Below are 22,235 nucleotides of genomic sequence, written 5' to 3'. Positions count from 1 at the left end.
TGAATCCCAGTGTCAGAATGTAGGTGAGAAGGGACCTCCAGAGGTCATTTGCATCAGCCTCTGCTCAGAACAAATCAGGTTGCTCAAGGTCACATTCAGCCCAGCCTTGAACACCTCCCAGGATGGAGATTGCACAGCCTCCCTGGGAAACCCCTTCCTTGACTCACTATTTCTTTTAGCCTACTGCTTCATGAGAATTCCCCATGTTCCAGCTGATGTCCATTGCCTCTACTCCTGTCATTGGGCACTTCCAGAGGCAAAGCCCATCTACTCCTTCTCCTCTGAACAAGTGGTTCCTGGACCTGTTCAGAATGCTTTACCTATACACAGCTCAGTGTAGCGCCTGTTCCCCCCTTGTCAGCGTTTACCAAAGCCTCGGTGGGCGTGCCCTCCTTCCCACCTCTCATGTTGCTCATGAAATCAAGAAACAGTGTTGGTCCTACTGCTGATCCCTGAGAGACCCCACTGGAAGCATAGAATCATTTAGGTTGGAAAAGACCCTTGGGATCATTGAGTCCAACCATCAACTCCACTCTACAAAGTTCTCCCCTACATCATATGCCCTAACACCACATCTAAATGACTCTTAAACACATTCAGGGATGGTGATTCCACCACTTCCCTGGGCAGCCTATTCCAGTGTCTGACCACTCTTTCTCTGAAGGATTTTTTTCCTAACGTCCAGTCTAAACCTACCCTGTTGCAGCTTGAAGCCATTCCCTCTTGTTCTATCGCTAATTACCTGTGAGAAGAAACCAGCAGCAGCCTCTCAACAATGTCCTTTCAAGTAGTTGTAGAGAGCGATGAGGTCTCCCCTCAGCCTCCTCTTCCTCAAACTAAACAGTCCCAGCTCCTTCAGTCGCTCCTCATCAGATTTATTCTCCAGGCCCTTCACCAGCTTCATTGCCCTCCTCTGCACTCACTCCAGCAGCTCGATACCTCTCTCATATTGAGGTGCCCAAAACTGGACACAGTACTCAAGGTGTGGCCTCACCAGTGCTGAGTACAGGGGGGCAATCACCTCCCTACTTCTGCTGGTCACACTATTTCTAATACAAGCCAGGATGGCATTGGCTTTCTTGGCCACCTGGGCACACTGCTGGCTCATGTTCAGCTGCTTGTCAATTAGAACCCCCACGTCCTTTTCTGCCAGGCAGCTTTCCAGCCACACTTCCCCAAGCCTGTAGTGATGCATGGGGTTGTTGCGGCACAAGTACAGGACCTGGCAGTTGGCCTTGTTAGAAGCTCATACCGTTAGCGTTGGCCCATCGATCCAATCTATCCAAGTCTCTCTGTAGAGCCTCCCTATCCTCATGCAGATCAACACTCCTGCTTAACTCGGTGTCATCTGCGAACTTACTGATGATACACTCTATGTCCTTATCAAGACCATCAATAAAGATGTTAAACAGAAATGGTCCCAACACTGTGCCCTGAGGAACACCACTTGTGACTGGCCGCCAGCTGGATTTAACTCCATTGACCACCACTCTTTGGGACCGTCCATCCAGCCAGTGCTTGATCCAGCAGATCGTATGCTCTTCCAGGCCATGAGCAGCCAGTTTTTCCATGAGAATTCTATGCGGAACAGTATCAAATGCTTTTTGAAAGTCTAGGTAGACAATATCCACAGCCTTTCCCTCATCCAATAATTGGGTCATCTTATCGTAGAAGGAGATCAGGTTCGTCAGGCAGGACCTACCTTTCCTAAACCCATGCTGACTGTGCCTGATCCCCTGGTTGTCCATTATATGACTTGTAAAGGCACTCGAGATGATCTGCTCCATGACCTTCCCTGGTACCGAGGTCAGACTGACAGGTCTATAGTTTCCTGATCCTCCTTTCTGCCTTTCTTGTAGATGGGTGCTACATTTGCTCCCCTCCAGTCCATTGGGACCTCCCCAGTTAGCCATGACTTCAGGCAAATAGTGGAAAGCGACTTGGCGAGCACGTCTGCCAACTCTTTCAGCACTCTTGGATGTAACCCATCCGGTCCCAAGACTTGTGTGCATCCAAGTGGTGTAGCAGGTCACTGATCACTTCCTCTTTAATTGTCATGACCTCGTGCAGCTTCCCCTCCCTGTCTCCCAGCTCTTGAGACTGGGTGCCCAGGGAACAGCTCGTTCCACTGCTAAAGACAGAGGCAAAGGAGGCATTGAGCACCTCAGCCTTTTCCTCACCCTTTGTGACTATGTTTCCCTCTGCATCCAATAAGGGAGGGAGATTTTCCCTAATCCTCCCTTTGTTGTTAATGAATTTATAGAAACATTTTTTGTTATCCTTAACAGCTGTAGGTAGGTTGAGCTCTAGCTGCGCTTTGGCTCTCCTAATTTTCTCCCTGCATAGCTTCACTACATCTTTATAGTCTTCATGAGAGACCTGCCCCCTCTTCCAAAGGTCATAGACTCTCCTTTTGTTCTTGAGGTCCAGCCAAAGGTCCCTATTTAGCCAGGCTGGTCTCCTTGCCTGCCTACTTGTTTTTCGGCACACAGGGACAGCCTGCTCCTGTGCCTTTAAGGCTTCTCTCTTGAAGTAGGTCCAGCCTTCCTGGGCTCCTATATCCTTCAGGGCAGCCTTCCAAGGCATTTTGTCAAGCAGTCTTCTGAACAGGTCAAAGTTTGCCCTCTGGAAGTCTAAGGTGGCAGTTTTACTAACCCCTCTCCTTGTTTCTCCAAGGATCAAAAACTCAGTCATCTCACAATCACTGTGCCCTAGACGGCCACCAACCCTTACTTCCCCCACAAGTTCTTCCCTGTTCACAAGAAGCAGGTCCAGGAGGGCACCTTCCCTGGTCAGCTCACTTACCAGCTGTGTGAGGAAGTTATCCTCCACACATTCCAGGAACCTCCTGGATTGTTCCCTCTCTGCTGTGTTGTATTCCCAGCAGATACCCAGGAGGCTGAAGTCCCCCACGAGAACAACGGCAAGTGACTGCAAGATTTCTCCCAGCTGCTTACAGAAAGCTTCATCCACCTCTCTGCTTTGGTTGGGAGGTCTATAGCAGACTCCCACAGCAATATCAGCTTTTTTGGCCCTTAACCTAATCCAAACACTCTCCACCCCGTCATCACTATACTTGATTTCCGAGCTCTCATAGCATTCTCTAACATACAGGGCCACTCCACTGCCTCTTCTTTCCTCCCTGTCCCTCCTGAACAGCTTGTAGCCATTGATTGTGGCACTCCAGTCGTGTGAGGCATCCCACCACGTTTCTGTGATAGCCACTATGTCACAGTTTTCCTGGTGCATCATGGCTTCAAGCTCCCCCTGTTTGTTGCTCATACTGCATGCATTGGTATAGATGCACTTCAGATGAGCTAATGATTCCAACACCTTTTTGTGAGTGTGGGCCCCATTTCCTACCAGACCCTTCTCAGGTGCTTCCATGATTTCTAAACATCTCTCCCTTCTCTCAGATGAAATGGCAGCATGACAGTCCTCACTAGTCCACCATCCTTCAAGCCCTGGCATGCTTCCCTCAGGTTTACTCCTGACAGGCCCAGTTATCTCCCCTTCCCCCCTCATATCTAGTTTAAAGCCCTGTCAATGAGCCCTGCTAACTCCTGCCGCAGAATTCCTTCCCCCTTCTGGGACAGGTGCATCCCACCTGCCACCAGCAGGCCAGGTGTCTTGTATTAGTAGCCTATGATCAAAAAGCCAGAGCCCTGCCAATAACACCAGTCCCAGAGCCACGAGCTGACCTGTTGCCTCTTCCTGTTAATTTCCTCATTCATGATTGCCACTGAAGGGATAGAGGAGAATACAACTTGCATTCCTGATCCCTTAAGCAGCCGTCCCAAGGCTCTAAAATCTCTTCTAATCGATTTTGGGCTCCTTCTACCCACTTCATCAGTACCCACCTGAAATACTAAGAGGGGGTAGTAGTCAGAGGAGTTTACTAGGGCCGGAAGTTTGTCCAACACATCCCTGATCCGTGCCCCAGGGAGGCAGCAGACTTCCCTGTGAAGTGGGTCAGGAGGGCATATCGGCCCCTCTGCCCCCCTCAGGAGAGAGTCACCCACAACAATGACCCATCTGCTTTTCTTTTTGGAGACAGTTGTGATGCTGGGTCCATGGCAACTTGGTCTTTCTGACATTTCTGGCCTGGGTGTATCGTCCTCCTCTCCAACAGCCAGTTCCTCCTGCAGGACTCCATACCTGTTCTGCAAGGGTAACTGGGAAGCTGGGAGGGGATTCACCTGCTTCCCCAAGCAGGGACCTGTTTCCATTCCCCCCCTTCTCTGAGATCCCCTCCTACTGCCTGGTGATGAGAGGGGAAGGGGTCCTCTGATTTGTGTGGGGCCTCAACCTGTTCCCTTTCTCTCAGGGAGTGGGTCCACCAGTCAATCTCCCTCTCACATTCCCTGATATTCCTCAGCCTCTCCACTTCCTCCTTCAGCTCAGCCACCTGGCTGAACAGATCATTTACCTGTTCACATCTGACACAGGTGTTGTCTCTGCTGCCCTCCATTGCAAGTGCCAGGCTCTGGCACTCTCTGCAGGAGGAGGCCTGGACACCCACGTGTTTGCATGGGACCTCTGTCTGGGTGCCCACAGCTTTTCTAACAATAGCCTTCGACTGGGTAGCAACCATGGCTGGATCTCTACAAGCAAGTGACACCTTGTGACACGAGGGTCAGTTGGGGTGAGCGCCCTCGTCCTCTGACCACCTAGAGGGATTGAATTTACCTCCTGCACTGGCAGAGGCTCGGCACCGTGACCTACAAGCTGCAGCTATCCAGGGCACACACAAGCACTGGTTGCTTGCTCTGTACTCTGTCGGCAGGGACTAGTCCCTGCCCTCCCTGAGGCTTCTTATAAGCTGGTGGCTTGATCAAGCGGGGGTGGTGCTGTCTCGACCCAGGCTCACTCAGCAGCCTGCCCACCAACTGACTGCCCCCAGCACAAGCCGATGGCTTTTCCTGGCTTTGAAAACCACCAAAAAGAGCTTTTTGTGGGCCCCTTTTGCTGCAGATCCCTTCCCCAGTGCAGTCTTACCTGCCCTGAAACTGGTCTCTGTAGCAATAAAGCTGGTCTCCAGAAACGAGTATGTGTCTGCCAGCTGGGCTTTGCACCACTGCTCATAACTCTTTCTGCCTTACACTCCAGCCAATTTTCCTCTCACCTTATCATGCTCCAACCCATTTAACCCCAATTTGGCTCTGAAGAAAGTAGGAGAGAGGGTGTCAAAGGTCTTGCTAAACTCTACGGACACTCATGCCTTCCCTTCTCCACAGTGACTGTTACCTCCTGAGAAAGCAATGAGCTTGGCCATCAGCTTCTCAGCTCGGAAGCACCTCCATGGAGAGGGAAACCAGCCCTGGATGAGCTCTCCCGGAAGAGCTCCCTGGCACTCATCTCTACGGGGTCACTACAGGGAAGTGGAGGAGCCCTCAGCTGCCTTATCTCCAAGCTGGATGTGAGTCCAGGCAGACAAACCTTCAGGCAGGGATATGGGCTCAGGAACTTTCTGTACTGTGCATAGCCCTTGTTTGAATGAGGGTATCTCTGGACAGCCCTGCAGGACAGCAGTGGGCTTTGGGGGAGTGTCGCCTTGGATCCAATGTCCTTCCCTCCCAGGGACAGTTGCTGGGTGCTCAGACTGAGACTCCAATATAGGACATGCACATTCTGGGCATGAACATCAAAGCTGTCATCAGTTCTTTGGCTCCTCCTGTGAAATCCGCAGGGACTGTTCTTCTGCTCACAGCGTAGTGATATCAGACTCTGTGTTCCTTTCATTCAGGACAAGTTTGGGAAAAGGTCTCAGCCCCTGCCTGGCACAGCACCAGGCCTGTGAAGAGCACAAGTACTTTTGGCATTGGCTTGGGCATGAGGGTGGGCTGTGTCCCATCCCAGACACAGTACACAGTGCTTTGGAAGCAGATCCACTCAGGGATGGCCAGCACATGGTGGGCAGGATATCTCAGTGTTCACCTTGCGGAGAAAGCTATTCACAACCTTTGAACTCTCTAGCACTGGGGAGAGCAGCTGTGTCCTGGCCTGGAGAGGCAGGGAGCGGGGACCGCCAGCCATGCTGAGGCATTCCCAATATTGTCACAATGAATTCAACTAAGGATTAAGGTTGGAGTGGAACCATCTTTGTTGTGGCCTGCAATCAGCAATGGCAGAGCATCAACTGTGCAGAGACAGAAGAAGGAGGTCTCAGAAGGCAGGGTCTACATTTCAGTGCCTCTTCCCTGGACACATCTCCAGCAGGCTGGTGCCATCACCACTCCACTGCACTCCGTATCCTTCTGACCCTGGGAACCTGCTGCTCTGTGGTGCTCATGGAGAGAGCAGTGGACAGTATCCCTGCCATAACCAGCACATGCCCTCTTGATGATACACAGGGACACACACACAGAGGCTTGGGCACAAATTTGTGCTCCCGTGTATAGCCACTAAAACCTGGCTACTTACAAGTACACAAAAGATAAGAACAAACATAGGAACACCGTGAACCATGGACTCTGCTGAGGACCGGGCAGTGTTAAGCAGGCTGGGACCAAAATCTGGCAGTGCAGCATCTCAGGAAGCAACATCAAGTGACGACGAGGGTGAGCTGAGGAGCGAGGGAAAAAGAAGGACATGGCAGGTCCTCCTGCACAGGAGCCCATGGGCTGCCAGCTGAGGATGGCTGAAGATTTGTCCTGAGAACAACATTTCAAACAGCCCCAACAGGTGACCCAAGCTGACATGTCTTTCCTGCCCTGGAACCATACAGCAATTGAGTTTACCTTTCCACCCGCGCTGCTGCATTCCTGCCCTGGAAATCCTGGGGCCTTTCGTCCCAGTGATCACAGGAAATCTTCACTGGGGAATGGGCATGGAACAAACCTGGAAATGAAAAGGCAGCAGTGTTGGAAACCAAAGCACAGCCCATATCATTAGCTGTGATGGTTTGCATTCAAGATGAGCTTGTGCGAAAATTGTTACCTCTGCAAAGGGTGCCTCTGGTGCTGCGGCAATGAAGGGCAGGTATAAAAGCCAGCCCAAGTCCCTGCTGTCTCATCCACTTCTCTCGCCTCCTACTCCTTGGGAACCAGGTGAGTCTGCAGTTCCTTCTCCTTCTCTTCCAAAGTGACATCTCCTCAATGGACATCTCAGCTCTCTTCTGTCCTGTTTTGCATGTTCTTGTCATGCTAGAGGGAAGTGTGGAGAAGGGTAGAGAGAGGCTGGGATGTGGCAGAGGGCGTTTTGGTCTACAGACTAGGAGAGAGTCACTCCAGGCCAGGCTGCTCAATATAGGGTGATGAAAACTGTGTGTCTCCTGGCTGAGCTGCCAGCTCCCCACCCAGAAGTGGTCGTGGCTCTTTTCCTAACAGGCTGCTCCTCACCCACCCTTATGCTCTCTTCCTCCCTGATCCTCTCCCAGGTGCATATCCACACTCGAGACATGTCCTGCTACAACCAGTGCCTGCCCTGCCGGCCCTGTGGCCCGACCCCACTGGCCAACAGCTGCAACGAGCCCTGTGTCAGGCAGTGCCAGAACTCCACCGTCGTCATTGAGCCTCCTGCTGTGGTGGTGACCCTGCCTGGCCCCATCCTCAGCTCCTTCCCACAGAACACCGTTGTGGGATCCTCCACCTCCGCTGCTGTTGGCAGCATCCTCAGCTGTGATGGAGTGCCCATCACCTCTGGGTGCTGTGACCTCTCTGGCATTTCCAGACGCTACAGTGGCAGAAGGTGCCTCCTCTGATAAAGATGCTGGGAAAGCCCCAGGGAGACACCTCGAGCAACGCAGAACATGATGCTGGGCAAGGGATTGAGATTTAGGATGTGTTTTCGGTGTAGCTGAAGAGCTTTGCTTTTCTCTCCATTTTCTTTATTTGCTTTGGTTCCCCTTTGCAGCACGGTCCCACTAATGCCAGCCTGGTGGGTACCTTCTGTCTCCTCTTCCTCTATGGGGCAGGCAGACAGACATTGTGCAAGAACTTCTCTGTGGTTAAGGACCGCAGAGTTTCCGTGGCTGCCAGGGCTCCATGAACTTGCGGCCCCCACCTGGAGTGACTTTGTTTCCCTCTTTGGGCTCATTAAAGTTCTGCTGCATTCAAGCCTGGCCTCCATGGTGTTCTTCCCTCTGTGGACATTGTCTAAGCTACCGAAGGAGAAGGGTGTTGCTCTGGGGTGGAAAGGGATGAGGGAACAAGGAAACCTGTCACCATTTGCAGAGTAGTGGGAGGTTGGGATGGCTCGCAGGGCCTCCTCTCTTGAGCACCATTCGTTAGAGCTGAGGAAGATATCCTGAGGAAGATATCCACTGCTCTGCTGCCAGTGACCATCAGGCCTTGCCTTGCTGTTATCTCTGCCCCATTCCCAGGAAGGCAGAAGACCCTGAGGCGTCATCAGCCCCATGAGCTCTTGGAGAAGGGCATTCCTCTTGCTATGGCCAGAGCTGCTCTGGTGTGGCAGGGGATGAATGTGGGTCTGCAGAAGATGATTTGTTCTGCAGAATGGCAGGAGTGGTTAAGCAGGAAACAGCCCTTGGGATGCCCCATAGCTGCCACTCCACCTTCCTCTCCCCTCCACCAACCAATCCAGGGGCCATGGCCAACACGTGTGTGCAGGAGTAGCTGGGAAATGCACCCGTGCTGCTGAATGCATTGAGGCTGGAAACTGGAGCTAAGCCTGTGGGAGCTGAGGGCAGTCAGCACAGAAACGGGGACAGTGAAATGGTGTATTTCTGAGGGAGATCATATTGCTCTGATACAGAGCATGCAGGGCTGATTCCTTCCTTACCTGTAGGGTCTGAAGAACTGGCCTAGATTCCTCTAGAGGGGCTGAGAGCTGGTGTCAGGAGTCCTGGTTCTCAGTGGTGTGTGTGCATGATCGTGGTTGTGTACATTTTCCTCTCACTGTGCTGATGTGTGCACTTGTAGTAAAATTGATATTAACTTGAAAAGTGAAATATAGCATGTATCTGAAGCAACCAAGGGAACCTGCCACTGCTGCTAGAAGTCATCTATACAGCCCCAACCATGTTTCATTAATTATAGAGAAATAGTAACTAGACATGATTAGTCTAAGATTAGAGGAGAAGTAGTTAAAAGGTAATTTCGGCAGGGGGAGATCACAACCACTGACTCATTGATATCACCTACTTATAAGAGAACCGTGGATGAAGAGGACAGAGTCTGCATACTAACACACAAAGGAAGCAAAGAAACCTTGACCAATCATTAAAGAGAATAGAAATGCATATGTATCAATTATTAGAATATGTAATAATCAGTGTATAAAAAGGGAAATTGTAAAACCTAAGGGGCGCTCCCTTGGAATGAGCACTCCATTTCTGTGCAGTAATGGAATAAACTTGGAAATACCTCTGCTCTGTGTGTTATTGGCCTGCACACTGGGTAAAGAACCCAGATTTGGGACAACATATTCACACATACATTCATGTGCCTGTGGTAGAAGGGTACACTTGTTTATTTACTGCATAGAGGACAGGGTCAGACAAGCTGTCAGGGAGACCCTCCCGTTGAGTCACAAGGTTCAGAAAGGACCCCCTTGCTTTCTAAAGTCCTTCTCAGAGAGGAGGCTGGCTGCAGCTGGATCCAAGCCTAGTCCCAGACTTGGTCAATGGGATATGTCTAAAGGACTACATATGCACAATTAATCCTTTATATCACTTAGCTAAGATTTCAAAGTTTAGCATGCTATTAGTCACTTACCGAGAATCTGTTGCGGCAAGGAATCTCTCAACCTTGAGGAGCAGAACCCACTCAAGGGAAGATCCTGGCATGCAGCCCTCTGCCATGCAGGAGAGGTCCAAGGGCTCTTGGGCTATCCACTATTTATAGAGTAAGAGAATTGACCTATAGACATATTCACATGTGAACAAAATATCTAGGTCCCCACTCCAGAGAGTGTTTTGACTGTGTTGCCAGCCATCCCCCAAAGTCCAGGTGCAACTCATCACAACTCCCACTGATGGTTATGGCTTGAGCAGCAGCCAAGGAGGGGAAAGGGGGAGAGCACACTGCCAGACACGTACACTGATGGAGGAGAGCATGAATGTGTGTGACTGGTCTGTATATTTGTAATTGTGTGGGCGTAGGTGTGTGTATATGTGTGCCTTAGTGTGTGTGCATCTGTGTAGAGGAGCATGCATGTAATCTGTATGCAAATGCATGCATGCAGGAGTGTAAGCACGTGTGTGTGAATATCTGTGCGTACACATTTGTGTGTGGGGTGGCTGTGCGTGTTGGTATGGAGATGGGCTCCTTTGGAAATGCGTGTGCACACACCTCCTTATAAGTGCACATGAATGAGTTGCTCTTTGGGTGTGTGTCAGCTGACGTGTGTGGTTGTGCTCATGTGTGTGAGTTTGTGTGTGCACTGAAGGGGAAATTCAACTTGTAACTGCTCAGCAGTGGTAATTTGTGACCAAGGATTGATCTGCCACAGAGGGCATGAAGGCCCAAATGCAGCAGGGGTTAAAGTGGCTGGCAGCAGGAATGCAGAGACAGAAGGACTCTCTGGAAGGGAGAGCAGTTTCCCTTGGTGATGAGAAACAGCTGCAGCATTGTCTTGTAGCAACCCTGGAATGGGAATGGTGAGTGGCCACCTTTGGGCAGCAGAGCTGGTGCTGAGGGATAGACCCAATGCCAGGCTGAGGTGTCCCATGCACCATTCACAGGATTGGTGCTGCTGCCAGTGTATGTAACAAATCATCTCCTGATTCATCTTTGCAGACTCCTTGTAGAACTGCTTATGGTGGTAGGACTCTGGCCAATACGTTGACCATTTGGTGGTCGGTTGGTTGTTTTTTTTTTATAAATCTAAGCGTAAGCATGTGTTTCATTTGCCTCAAATGGTACAATAAAATTCCGCAACAGCAGACATATTTATGCGTGTGTATGCCTATGAGTGTGCATAGCTCGCTGTGCATGTGTGTGCACCCATGAGGGCATTTCAAAGGTCTTGATGAAGTCAAGGTACACCCCAGGCAGTGCCCCTCCCCTTCCCACAGTGCCTCTCATCTCCACATAGAAAGCAATGAGGTTGGTGAGGCATCATTTGTTCTAGTTTCACTCCTAGTGGCATCTGAAGGACCAGCACAGGCATGGAGACTCTCCCAGAAACTTTCCTGTCTTTGCAGATGAACCTCAATCCTGGGGGACACATAGCAAATGGGACAACTGTGGAAGAATTCATCCATCTTGGCTTCCCAGGCACGTGGCATTTCTGGGTTTCCCTTGTGGTGGTATTTGCACTGACGTGCTCCTTGACAGTAACATGCAATGCATCCATCATGGCTCTCATGTGGACGAACAGCAACGTCTGTACCCCAATGTACTTTCTCCTCCGTAATCTCCCCTTTCTGGAGATCTGGCACACTACTCGTGTTGTTCCCAAAGCCATAGGAGTCATGCTAGGGAGTAGCCAGACCATCTCCTTCAGTGTGTGCATCCTCCAGTTGTTCTTTCTTCTCTCCCTAGGCTCCACTCAGTGTTTTCTCCTGTCTGTCACGGCCTATGACCGCTTAGCCATACGCTACCCCTTGAGATACAGCTCCCTCATCAGCAGTGTCCTCTCTGCTCGGCTGGTGCTCAGCTCCTGGCTGGGAGGCTGTCTGTCCGTCTCGCTGCTGGCCTTTCTGACATCCAGGCTGACGTTCTGTGGGCCACATGTCATCAATCATTTCCTCTGTGATATAGATTCCTGCCTTGCCCTCTCCTGCAGTGACATGTGGCCCATGGAGCTAGCAACGTTCCTTACCTCCTAAACTGTTCTGGTGGCCCCCTGTGTGGTTACCCAGCTCTCCTACGTGTACATCACCTCTTCCATGCTCAGAATCATGTCAACCCATGGTCAAAAAAAGGTGTTTTCCACTTCCTCCGCCCACCTCAGTGTCGTCACAATCTGGTATGGTTCCACCATGTTCCTGTATGTCAAGCCATCGGTCCAGAACTCCCCGGATCTGAACAAACTCGTGAACACCTTTCACACACTTGTAACTCCTTTGTTGCACCCCTTCATTTACACACTCAGAAACAAAGATGAGTTGTTCTCATGGTGGGCCTTCCAGAACAAGTGAAGTGACTTTTCAAAGGGCCTCAGTGGGAGCAAACAGGTACATCCCCTCCCTCCCACGACTTCTACCCTGCCACCAGTTTCCCACTGAGCCCATTTCACTCCACTCACAGCTCACAAATACCATTGAGAAACAGCTCTCCAACAGAAGACTGGAGGAGTGGTCATCCCACAAGTTTGAATTCCAGCTTGCCAAGGGCTTCATTTTGTCAGGGATTCACCTGTGTCCCCTAAATTATTCCCAGCAGCTGGCTCACTGCTTTAGGAAAGGGGCATGTATTTCTCAGTTTAGTTTGACATTTTCTGGAAGGATTTATGTCCCAATCCCGTGGCTGTTTCAGAGAATCATGCTCTGGTTCAACAGAAAATTTGGCAATGTCTGGTATCTCTACCTATAGCCATTATTCCCAACAGAAGTCAGTCAACAAAATTTACACTCCCTCTCCTTCCCTCAATCCTGTATCTTAAGGTATTTTTAAATATTTAATTAAAAATATGCAAATCACTATGCTTCATGCTAGATGTGTCAGGACATTTCCACATCTGAAACTCCACATCAGTTTTTAACAGTCCATCGTGCCACCCGTTTTGGGCTTTGTTGTGGAAACACTTCAATGAGATTGGCAAAGTCCCCAAACTGCAGAACTGTGAAAGGCTGGCTGGGCAGCAATTCTCTCCTCTCACTCATTGGGAGGATGTCAGCACTTCCAAAAGGCACTTGCTTGTCCCCCTTCCAATTTTCATTTGAGGCATCATGTTCTCAAAGCTCTTCTTTCTGCACAAGGACACTGAAGGGAGTCCATGTGACCACTTCAGAAGGAGGAGGCATCAAGATGGCAGACACACCTTTAAGATCAGTGTGGGACTGATTTCACCTGAGTGTAGAGCTCTCCATTGAGATGATTGAATCCATACTGAACATCTGCGCCTCCCTTCTGGAAGCAGTGGTGCTTCTGGAGGTGATCTTCCTGTGTCCACCTGTCCTGGGCACTTGGCTCCTAGACTTGCAGCCAGACCCAGGCACCAGTGCCAAGGACAGGCTGATGCCTGCCCTTGTCAGCTGTGCTCTCTTTCTCAGGGGCACTTGGGAAAATCCCTGCGACAGCCCACTGAGGCTGGAGAAAGAACCTGAGGCTGGATGTGTCCTTAAGTAGCCATCACTGTTTGTCATTCCTTGCTTTTGGGGGAGAACTGTCTCTGTGGAGTGTTGAAGCACTCTGCAGCCCTGGAGAGCAATCAAAAGCAGGACCTGAAGTGTCCAAGGGACCTGAGACACAAAGGAGTGTGGAACACTGAAGGCTCCTGTCAATTCCCCGTCAGTGCTTCCTAAAGCCCTCTGAGATAAACAGGGGCATTCAAAGCCTGCAACAGGGCTGGCAGAGCAGACCCACATCACTTGGGAGAGGCAGGCCATCCTGCAGCAGCACTAGGACAACTGCAATCTAGCCTAGGCTTTCTCAGGTGAAGTGGATGATGCTTCATGAGCAACAGACTCCAGTTCATAGGGTGGGGTCCACCTGGAAAGTCAGCACCCTCCACCTGAGCTTCCACATGCATTGCTGGGATGGGATCACCTGAGAATGGATCCCCAGAATGATTCCTGTTGCCTATGGCAGGAAAGAAGATCACTGGGATGTGATGACCAGTTGTTGGACAGAGAAACCAGCATGGGCTCGGGGACATAGGGGTTCCTCCCAGTTGAGCACTGCTGGTTTTCCTGAGAAGGAAAAGAGACATGAAAAAGAGTGGGACCACTCTCTGGCAGTGGCTGAGTGCAGGAAGGGTTTAACCAGAGAATCTTGTTCAGCATCTGGCTGATGGGTCTTTTACACTTGATGATGCCTACATATGGGGCAAGGAAGGGCTCTTCCCTTCTGGGGCTACTATGGCCATGTGGCAAAACCATAAGAGGAGTTGTGCCTCCTACCACAAGCTTTGTTCTCCAGCTGTGGCCATCAGTGGAGCCACAGGGAAAGGGAAGAAGCACACAAGCTGATAGGTTACTTGCCCTGAGGACTCACGCCACTGTACCAGCTATTCTAAGCAGAAGGCATTTACAAGCCTGGTTTGGCTTCTTTATGGTTTAGCCTCCAATGGGCCTGCCCAAGTCAGGTTTCTTGGGTTCTATTCATCACCAAAGACCCTGGATCTAGACACAGCTGTAAAAGTCACATTGGCATGTGCTTCACAGCAGCACAGGCTGGGGAGGCAGAGGCCCACCCTCACCACAGCCCCAGGTGCCACTGCTGGGCAGTCTGAGCTCAGAGCTCCATGCAAGCAGTGGCAGGGAGGGAACTGCTCCTCAGAGCACCCCCACGTTTCTGTGCACTGCTGCCAGCTGTGGGCACCAGTGTGGGCTCAGTGCACAGAAATAGGCAGCGCTGTCCTGGAGCTCGGTGTCTCACACATGCAGAAGCACCTGGGAGTCCTTTGCAGACAGTGTGGAGGAGAACCTCCCTGATGCCTCATGAGCTCTGTACTTGCTTACTCGTAGCAGCATCTGAAGGGACTGGGTCTGGTGCTGCTGGTACCAGAAGATGTAGGGATTGGAATCCCTGGTGGAGAAATTGCAGTGCAGCGTTGCCTTGTGTCCCACCTGGATGGTCATTTCTGCTGGGAACTGGAGCACAGAGTCCTTTTGGGCATGACCTGTAAAGCCAGAAAAGGCTTTCAGCTTTGCTTGCCAATGGACCTGTCCATCTACAACTTCATCAGCTTGCTCACTGTCCCCACTGTCCATCTCACTTTTCTAGCCTCAGAAATGATGAGCTGTTTGTCCCTGTTTGTTCTGCAGCTTCTCGTTTATAGCCATCCCTACAGAGATTGGTAGCATTGTATCCAATACATACAGCAGAGAAGCCGCTCTATGCCACGTTGGTCCATTCCCCAGCACCTTTCCCTCTTTTCAGGCTTAATATGTATTAGCAGCACATTCAGGAATGCTGAGCAGCTGCAAAGTTCAGGTGAGGTCTTGTTCCTCCTTTGACGCCCATTACTCCTGACATCTCCCAGATTATTTGCTGTACCCATACGCAGCCCCTGATCTCCCTACGGATACATTCCCAGGTATCCCAGGCAGTCAGCACTCACATCCCCTCCCTTCCACCACCGGATGCACAAACTCTTGCCTCAGTCTCCCCAGCCTGAAAGTCACATCTCACCAAAGTCAGCCAGTCCCACCAGGGCTGACAGGAAAATCAGGACCATGTCACGCTCTCTCTTCAGGGGGTGCCCAGGGACCTGCGAGCATGAGGGACCCGAGGCTTGCACCTTCACCTCTTCTTCTACCTCTGCCCGATCAAAGAGGCCTCCAAACCACAGCCCAGAGGGTGGAGCAAAACTCTCTGCCTGCTGCTCCAGCCAGGCCTCTTTGGGCCTGTCCCCCGACCTCTACCACAAGGCAGCCCTCTAGAGACATAAAAGAATCATGGTTTGAGTAGTGGCCATCTAAAGAACAAAGATCCCTTGAGAACTTCTCCTGACACCCACCACCTAGCCAGCTGCACAGGCCTGCACCCAGCTCTGCAGGAGAGGGAGAAGGCACCCCTGCCCCCACCCATGTCCACCCTGTCCCTGGGACTGTCTGGATGGAGAGAGGACCAGGCACACTCTGAAGTGCCTGGACCCAGGTGTCACACACTCTTTCCCTTCTCCTCTGCCCATAGAGGAGGAACCTGAAGAGAAACATCTCTCTGAAGAGCATCTGCTCCAGAAACCAGCTGCACAGGGACAGACACACTGCCTCACTCTGGCAGGGGGAGGACATGGCAACCCAGCTCTCTGTTGTGCAGGCAGTCCTTCTGTGTCCCTTCACTTACCCACATTACCCACAGCCTCCAGATGCTTCTCCCACCCTGAGCCCCAGAACGTCAATACCCACGCAAGCAAAAGGCCTACTTGATTTTCATGTCTTCTGGTGTCTGCTGCCTGGAGCAGGGCTCTTCAGCCCCCATTCACAACCACACTTCCACAAGGCCTGTACTGTCCTGTTGTTCAGTCGAGGCCATGGCAGAAGGATGGTGGGCTGCCCTCTGCTCCCCAATGACGCCAGTGAGTGGGGTGGAAGAGATCCCCGGGCCCTGCCCGTGAAGCAGCAGCAGTGGGCGGTCCGTGCGGCAGGAGCGAGGGCTGGGCGGCTGCCCGTGGGCAGGAGGATCTCTGCCGCCCGCCGCCCTGTGCGGAGCAGAAAGGCGCTGCTCCCGGCCGGGCGCCAGCGGGGCCGGCGGCTGCCATCGCCCCTTGCCGGGCTCCGCCGGACACGGCCAGCGCTCCCGGCGCCATTCCTGCCCCGGCGGCGGCGGCAGTGTGGCGGGGGATTTCTGTGTGCGTCCCGCTGGGAGTGCGGGGTTGCCGGGGCCGGGGCCGGTCGGGCGGGGGAAGCGGCGCGGGGCGAGGGGCCGGTTGGGGCGAGGCGGCCCCGGCGGGCGGAGCGGCAGCGCCTCCTGGCGGGCCCGTCCCGGCCGGTCCCCTCGGCCCCGACACACACGCCCGGCCCCGCCCGCGCCGGTTCCTGCCCGGCCGCAGCCCCGGCTCCTCTCCCCGTGTCTCCCAGGGCGCAGTAATACACCGCCGCGTCCCCGCGCCGGGGCCGGGCGAGCCACAGGGCGCTGGAGCGGCGGTGTGCCGACACCCGCAGCCGCCCCGGCGGGTCCCGCAGCTCTTTGGAGTCTTTGAGAGTGCTCAGGAGCAGCGCGGGGCCTCGTCCCGGGAGCTGGCGGTACCATTGGATGGAGTCATAAGAATTTATATTGGGGTGCGAGCAAGTGATGTTGATGCTGATGCCCTCGGGGGTCTCTGCCACCTGCTGCTGCTGTACCTGGGCTCCTCCTGCAGCTGCTGCTGGGAAAGAAGAACGAAAGGACAACAACTCTTAAAGATGGTCCAGCTCTGATGGTGCTTGAAGCAGAGAATTTGTCAGGAACTGTAGCAGTGACACAGGACAGGAACAGATGGGGACATGGGCCTACCAACACAGATCAAGAGTGATCCTGGTGTGGGTGTCCAGAGGGATTAGAGGAGGAAGGGAGGTAAGCTGAAATTTATGCATGCGGAGATTAAATAAAAGTCAGATCAGTGGATGGATGGATGGATGGAGAGAGAAGACCAAGAGGGGAAGTGGGTGTTACAGGAAAGGATAGAGGGCTATATTGCGGACAATAAGAACTGCAGAATGAACAGGGGAAGGAGAGGGTGCATGCAAAGGTAGACATGAATGCGGAGCAGGTCTACCGACAGAAATGATGAAGACATTGGGAAAATAGCAAGGGGAGACTCGGAGACACAAAAGATGGCAGAGAGGCAGGAGGGGGAAAGACACGTTGAAGAAGGAGAGGGAAGAGTTGGAGCTAGGCTCCCCGGGGAACCCACCGGATACAGCCCTGGCCCCATGCACCGCCGCCAGCCCCACGCACCCAGCAGCAGTGCTGCCAGCCCTGCCAGACCTGCGCCTCAGCACCTCAGCATCCCGCTGCTCCACTGCCCGCCGCCAGCCTTGGCTCTCTGCTCCAGCTGCGCGGCCTCCTCTCCACCTCCTCCTCTCCTCTCTGCTCCTGCCGTCCGCCGTCAGCTCCACCCCGGGGCTCAGCCCTCTGCCGTTGCTGCTCGGGTGCTCGCCCAGACTCAGAGCGCTCAGGACTCTGGAGGGGCACTATTTTGCCCAGCTGGGAAATGGACTCTTCCCGTCCTCCAGCAAGAAGCAGCCTGCACAGCGCCAGCTGCAGCCTGGCACAGCAGCGGGGCCTTGGCCCAGCACATGGACCAGCTTCCCAGAGCTCTCTCCGAGCCCAGAGGCTGGAACCAGCAGCCACTCATTTCCTTCTGCTGGGAGTGAGGAACAACACTCTAAGTGGGGGAAGGCTTGGCTGCACTGTCTCCTGGTTGGACCTGAGTCCAGGAAGACAAACATTCGGGAGGGGAGATGGGCTCAGGAACTCCATACACCCTTGACACCCAATGTCGGAAAGAGGACCGACACCCCTCTGGGACAGCATTAGGCTTTGGTGGATGTGGCCTCAAATCTAATGTCTGTACCCTCCTGCGGCAGTTGCTGGGCACTCAGACCGAGATTCCAGTGTGGGACATGAAGGTCCTTGTAGGCTGAAAGACCAAAGCAGTTGTCAGCTCTTTGGCTTTCCCGATGCAAGCCACAGGGTCTGTCCTTCCACTCACCAGCGACCTCAGGCTTCATGTTCCTTTCATTCAGGACCTGTTTGATTCAAGGTCTTAGCCCCTGCCTGACATGGCATCAGGTCAATGGGCTGTACAAGTCCATTTGGCATTGACATGGACATAAGAGAAGACTGCGTCCCACCCCAGACACCACCAACACCGCATTGGAAACTTGCACCCAGGGATGGCCAGCACATGGTGGACAAGATTCCTCATCCTTTCTCCCTGCCCAGAAAGCAATCCCCATCCTTTTGAACTCCCTAATACTGGGGAAAGGAGCTGTGTCCTGGCCTGGAGAGGCAGGGAGCGGGGACTGCCAACCCTGCTGAGGAGCTCCCATGCTGTCAAGTCACCCATGCTCCCAAGTCACTCATTCTGCTGAATGAGTTGAGGCTGGAAACTGGAGTTAAACCTGTGGGAACTGAGGGCAGTCAGCACAGAAATGGGGACAGCGAAACGGTGTATTTCTGAGGGAGATCAAATTGTTCTCATAAGGAGCATGCAGGGGAATGAGAAGATCAGCAAGGATGAGGGGACTGGGTGCACTTTCCAAGAGAGGTGTAGGTAAGTGCAGAGCCCGTGACTGCTTTGTTGGCCCCCACAGAAAATCTGTGCTCAGGGACTGGGTGCCATTCGGGGAGGAGAGGTTTCTTCTACATGTAAATCTCTTCCCTTCTGATCAGTAGAAATGTCTCTTGGCAGCCACTACATATCTTATTTCCTGCATGCAAATCCAGATGTCTTGACAAAAGTGTACAAGTGGAAGGATGGAAATCCCCACAGCCACGTCCTCCACCAAGAGGGAAATACAGCTGACAATGTCCAGCTCAGCACAACAGAAGGCAAAAAGCTTCTTCTCTGGTGTCTTCCTTCCAAAGGTGCTGGAGGGCTTCCTCAGGCCAGGGAACAAACCCATCTCCTTGCAGTGCTGCATGGCCCAGCTGTACTTCTCCCATGTCCTGTGGCCACTGCTTGGCTCTCTGCACCCCAATGTGCTACCGGGCCATCACGCATCAGTTGTGTGCATCTGGCTGGTGGCAGTGACAGGACTGGCCAGTTCCCTGTGTGCTCTGCCTACAATAATCATGTCCCATTTGGTTTACTGTGCACCCAGGCACATGCACCAGTTCAGTCATCTGCCACCCCTCCTCCTGGACATGGCTTGTGCTGGCACTTCTGCCAACAAGGATGTCATCATGTTTGGTATTGGTGAGGTGACCCTCTGCTGCTTCCACTTCATCCTCACTTCTCTACAGGTGCAGAGCAAGAATCGTCCTGTAGCTCTGCTGTGCAGAAGGAAGGCACTGAGCTGCCTCAACCCGTGCTTCCCATTTCATTGCTGTGGCCTGTTTCTATGGCACGTGTGTCTCCACCTACACATGAACCCCCTCCAAAGGGTCACTAGGCAGAGCAGTGGCTCTTCTTTGCATCCTTCTTACTCCCCTGATCAACCCCCTTGATTTACACCCTAAGAAACAAGGATGGGAAAGCTGCTCGTAGTTGTTCACATGCAATAAGCAACTGGCAGAGTCGTGGTGTTTGAGAGTTAAAATGATGAATGGAATTGTTTCCTTTGAAGAAAATGCTCTAAAACTCAACAGACCAAAATGGGGCAACTCTTCTGTGAATGGGACCTGCTCAGTGTTCCCAGCGTCTCGAGGGATGTAAGGTTACCTATATTATCATCTCTTTCTTTCTAGTCTTAGCACTAATAAATGACATTTTTAAGGAATGCTTTGAAAAGGAGGAGTGCCTTTCTTACTGGGTTATTATAATTTTGGGTGCCCCAGCCTCAGCGTTTGCAGCCTGTGGGGAGTCTGGCTTGTCCCAGGTGTGCCACACTCTGCTGCCCTGTGAATACTCATCACTGAGGCACCAGTGACTTTACAGATCTGGGACTGGTCCCACACCCCCACAGCACCCTTAGGGAGATCACTTATGACAGTTGACACCTGTGCTTCTGCCAGTGTATATCAGGAATTGGCTTCTGACTCATCTTTGCAAACTCCTTGTAGAACTGCATATTGTGGTAAGACTCTGTCCAATATATTCATCATTTGGTCATTGTTTGTTGGTTGCTTTTTGTTTTGTGTTTTTTTTTTTTTGAATCTAAGCATAAGCATGTGTTTCATTTGCCTCAAAAGATACAATAAAAATCCCCCAACAGCACACGTGTCGGGGTGTGTGCATGCCTGTGAGTGTGCATACCTCGGTGTGTGTATGGGTGTGCACCCATGAGGCTATGTCAAAGACCTTGATGAAGTCAAGGCACACCCCAGGCAGTGCCCCTCCCCTTCCCACAGTGCCTGTCACCTCCTCATGGAAAGCAATGAGGTTGGTGAGGCATCATTTGTCCTCAGTAAGACCATGTCAGCTGCTCCCAATCCCCTTCTTGCCTTTCATGCATGTTGAGAAGGCTCCTGAGAGTATTTGCTCTGGGTAGATACTGTCCAGTCAGCTCCTTGGATGCCCTTGGATGCATCTCAAGTGATCCCATGAACTTGTGTTTGTCCATATGGTAGTAAAAGATCCTTAATTCCTTATTCTTCTACTGTGGGAGCTGCTTCATTCCCATAGAGTTTGTGGGGACATGCAGGCATGTGGTAGGCCTGAGGAGAAAGAGGCATCAGGTCCATGACACATGTCACCAGATCCACTTTTTAACCAAGCAATAAGCCCACATCTACTTATTCATCCTTTTGGTGCCAATAGGCTCAGAGACAATTTTCTTGATTCCCTTTACATCTCTTGCAGTTTTCCACTCCAGCTGCGTTCTTTTGTCCACATTGCAGAGGACCATCCTTGTGCTCTGAGGAGGCTCTCCGTGAAGGTTAGCCAGCTCTCCTGGGACCGCTGTGCTCCAGGGAAGTTTCCCAGGGCATCTTGCCAAGCAGGTCAATCCCTGGCCACTTCAAGATGTGCTCTCCTGAAGTCCATTGCAGTAGTTGTCCTGTTTGTCTTGGTCAGTTCTCTGAGGATCTTAAATTCCACAGTCTCCTGGTCACCGCAGGCAAGGCTGGCCTTGAACTTTACATCATCCAACAGTTCTTCCTCATTTGTGGTTAGCAGGTCACAGAGAGCCTCTGTCCTAGTCTGTTCATGGATTTCCTGCATCAAAGATTTGTCTTCCATACAGCACAGACATGTCCCGGTTTGCTTGTGGCAGCCATTTTCCTCCTGCAGGAGACACCGAGGTGATAAAAGTTATCCATGAGCATCTGCGTCCTTCTAGTGTGGACACTGCCTGACCCGGGCTGGGGTCAACTCCATTCCTACCTCCTGCTCTTGCTTTCCTGGTCTAGCCTACCCAATTGCACGTGAACATTAAAACCTCATGGACTCCTGCTGTGGGCTCAGGTCAGAGACATTCTGCAGCAGCAAAAAAAAGAAGTTTTGCTTGAGGAGCCACCTCTGTGCCCAGGGACAAAAAGGAGAAAATATCACTCTAGGGTAAGAGAGAAGTGCTCAGGCACAGTTTGATCATTTGTGACTGAGCAGATCCAGGACACTTGCTACCAAAAGTGCCAGTTCATCACAGCAGATGAGCAGGAGGAACCAACCAGCTCTCACTAGAATGTTTTATGTCCCCAACGAGAACAGAGGAATGAAGGCCCATGGATGCCCCATGCTGAGATCTGCCTAAGTGAAGAAATGGTACAGTATCTCTTTACATCAACTGCCATGGCCAATGTTCAAGAGGGAAATACCACAGTGGAACCAGCTTTAAGGTGTCCCCATCTTGAGACAAGGCAAACCCAGTGGGTGTTGGGGAGGATGGATCTGCCTGCGGTTATTAATAGTGGTGAAGACAAATAAATAGTAATATATAAATGCAATGGTTCAAGTGTGTGCTGTTTAATCAGACAGCAGAACTTCCAATGCATTGGCAATACGAAGACTGTGCCTTCATTTAGTGTGGTATGCAAATATTTAAGTCCATGGTTGCATAAATTGACGTCTGGAATGGACAGAAAACATTCCATCACAGGATCTTGTCCTGCAGACCCCTGGGTGTACAGGGGGAG

At 52.0% G+C, this 22,235-nt stretch overlaps 1 pseudogene; it reads left to right on the top strand.

Annotated features, from left to right (window-relative positions):
- Positions 1-11,071: 11,071 nt before the first annotated feature.
- Positions 11,072-12,046, top strand: LOC141732940 (olfactory receptor 6F1-like; annotated as a pseudogene).
- The last annotated feature ends 10,189 nt before the right edge of the window (positions 12,047-22,235 follow it).

Source organism: Larus michahellis, chromosome 18, assembly GCF_964199755.1.
Source record: "Larus michahellis chromosome 18, bLarMic1.1, whole genome shotgun sequence".
NCBI lineage: Eukaryota > Metazoa > Chordata > Aves > Charadriiformes > Laridae > Larus > Larus michahellis.
The sequence above is the reverse complement of the archived record's forward strand: the minus strand, read 5'-3'. Positions and strand labels throughout refer to the sequence as shown.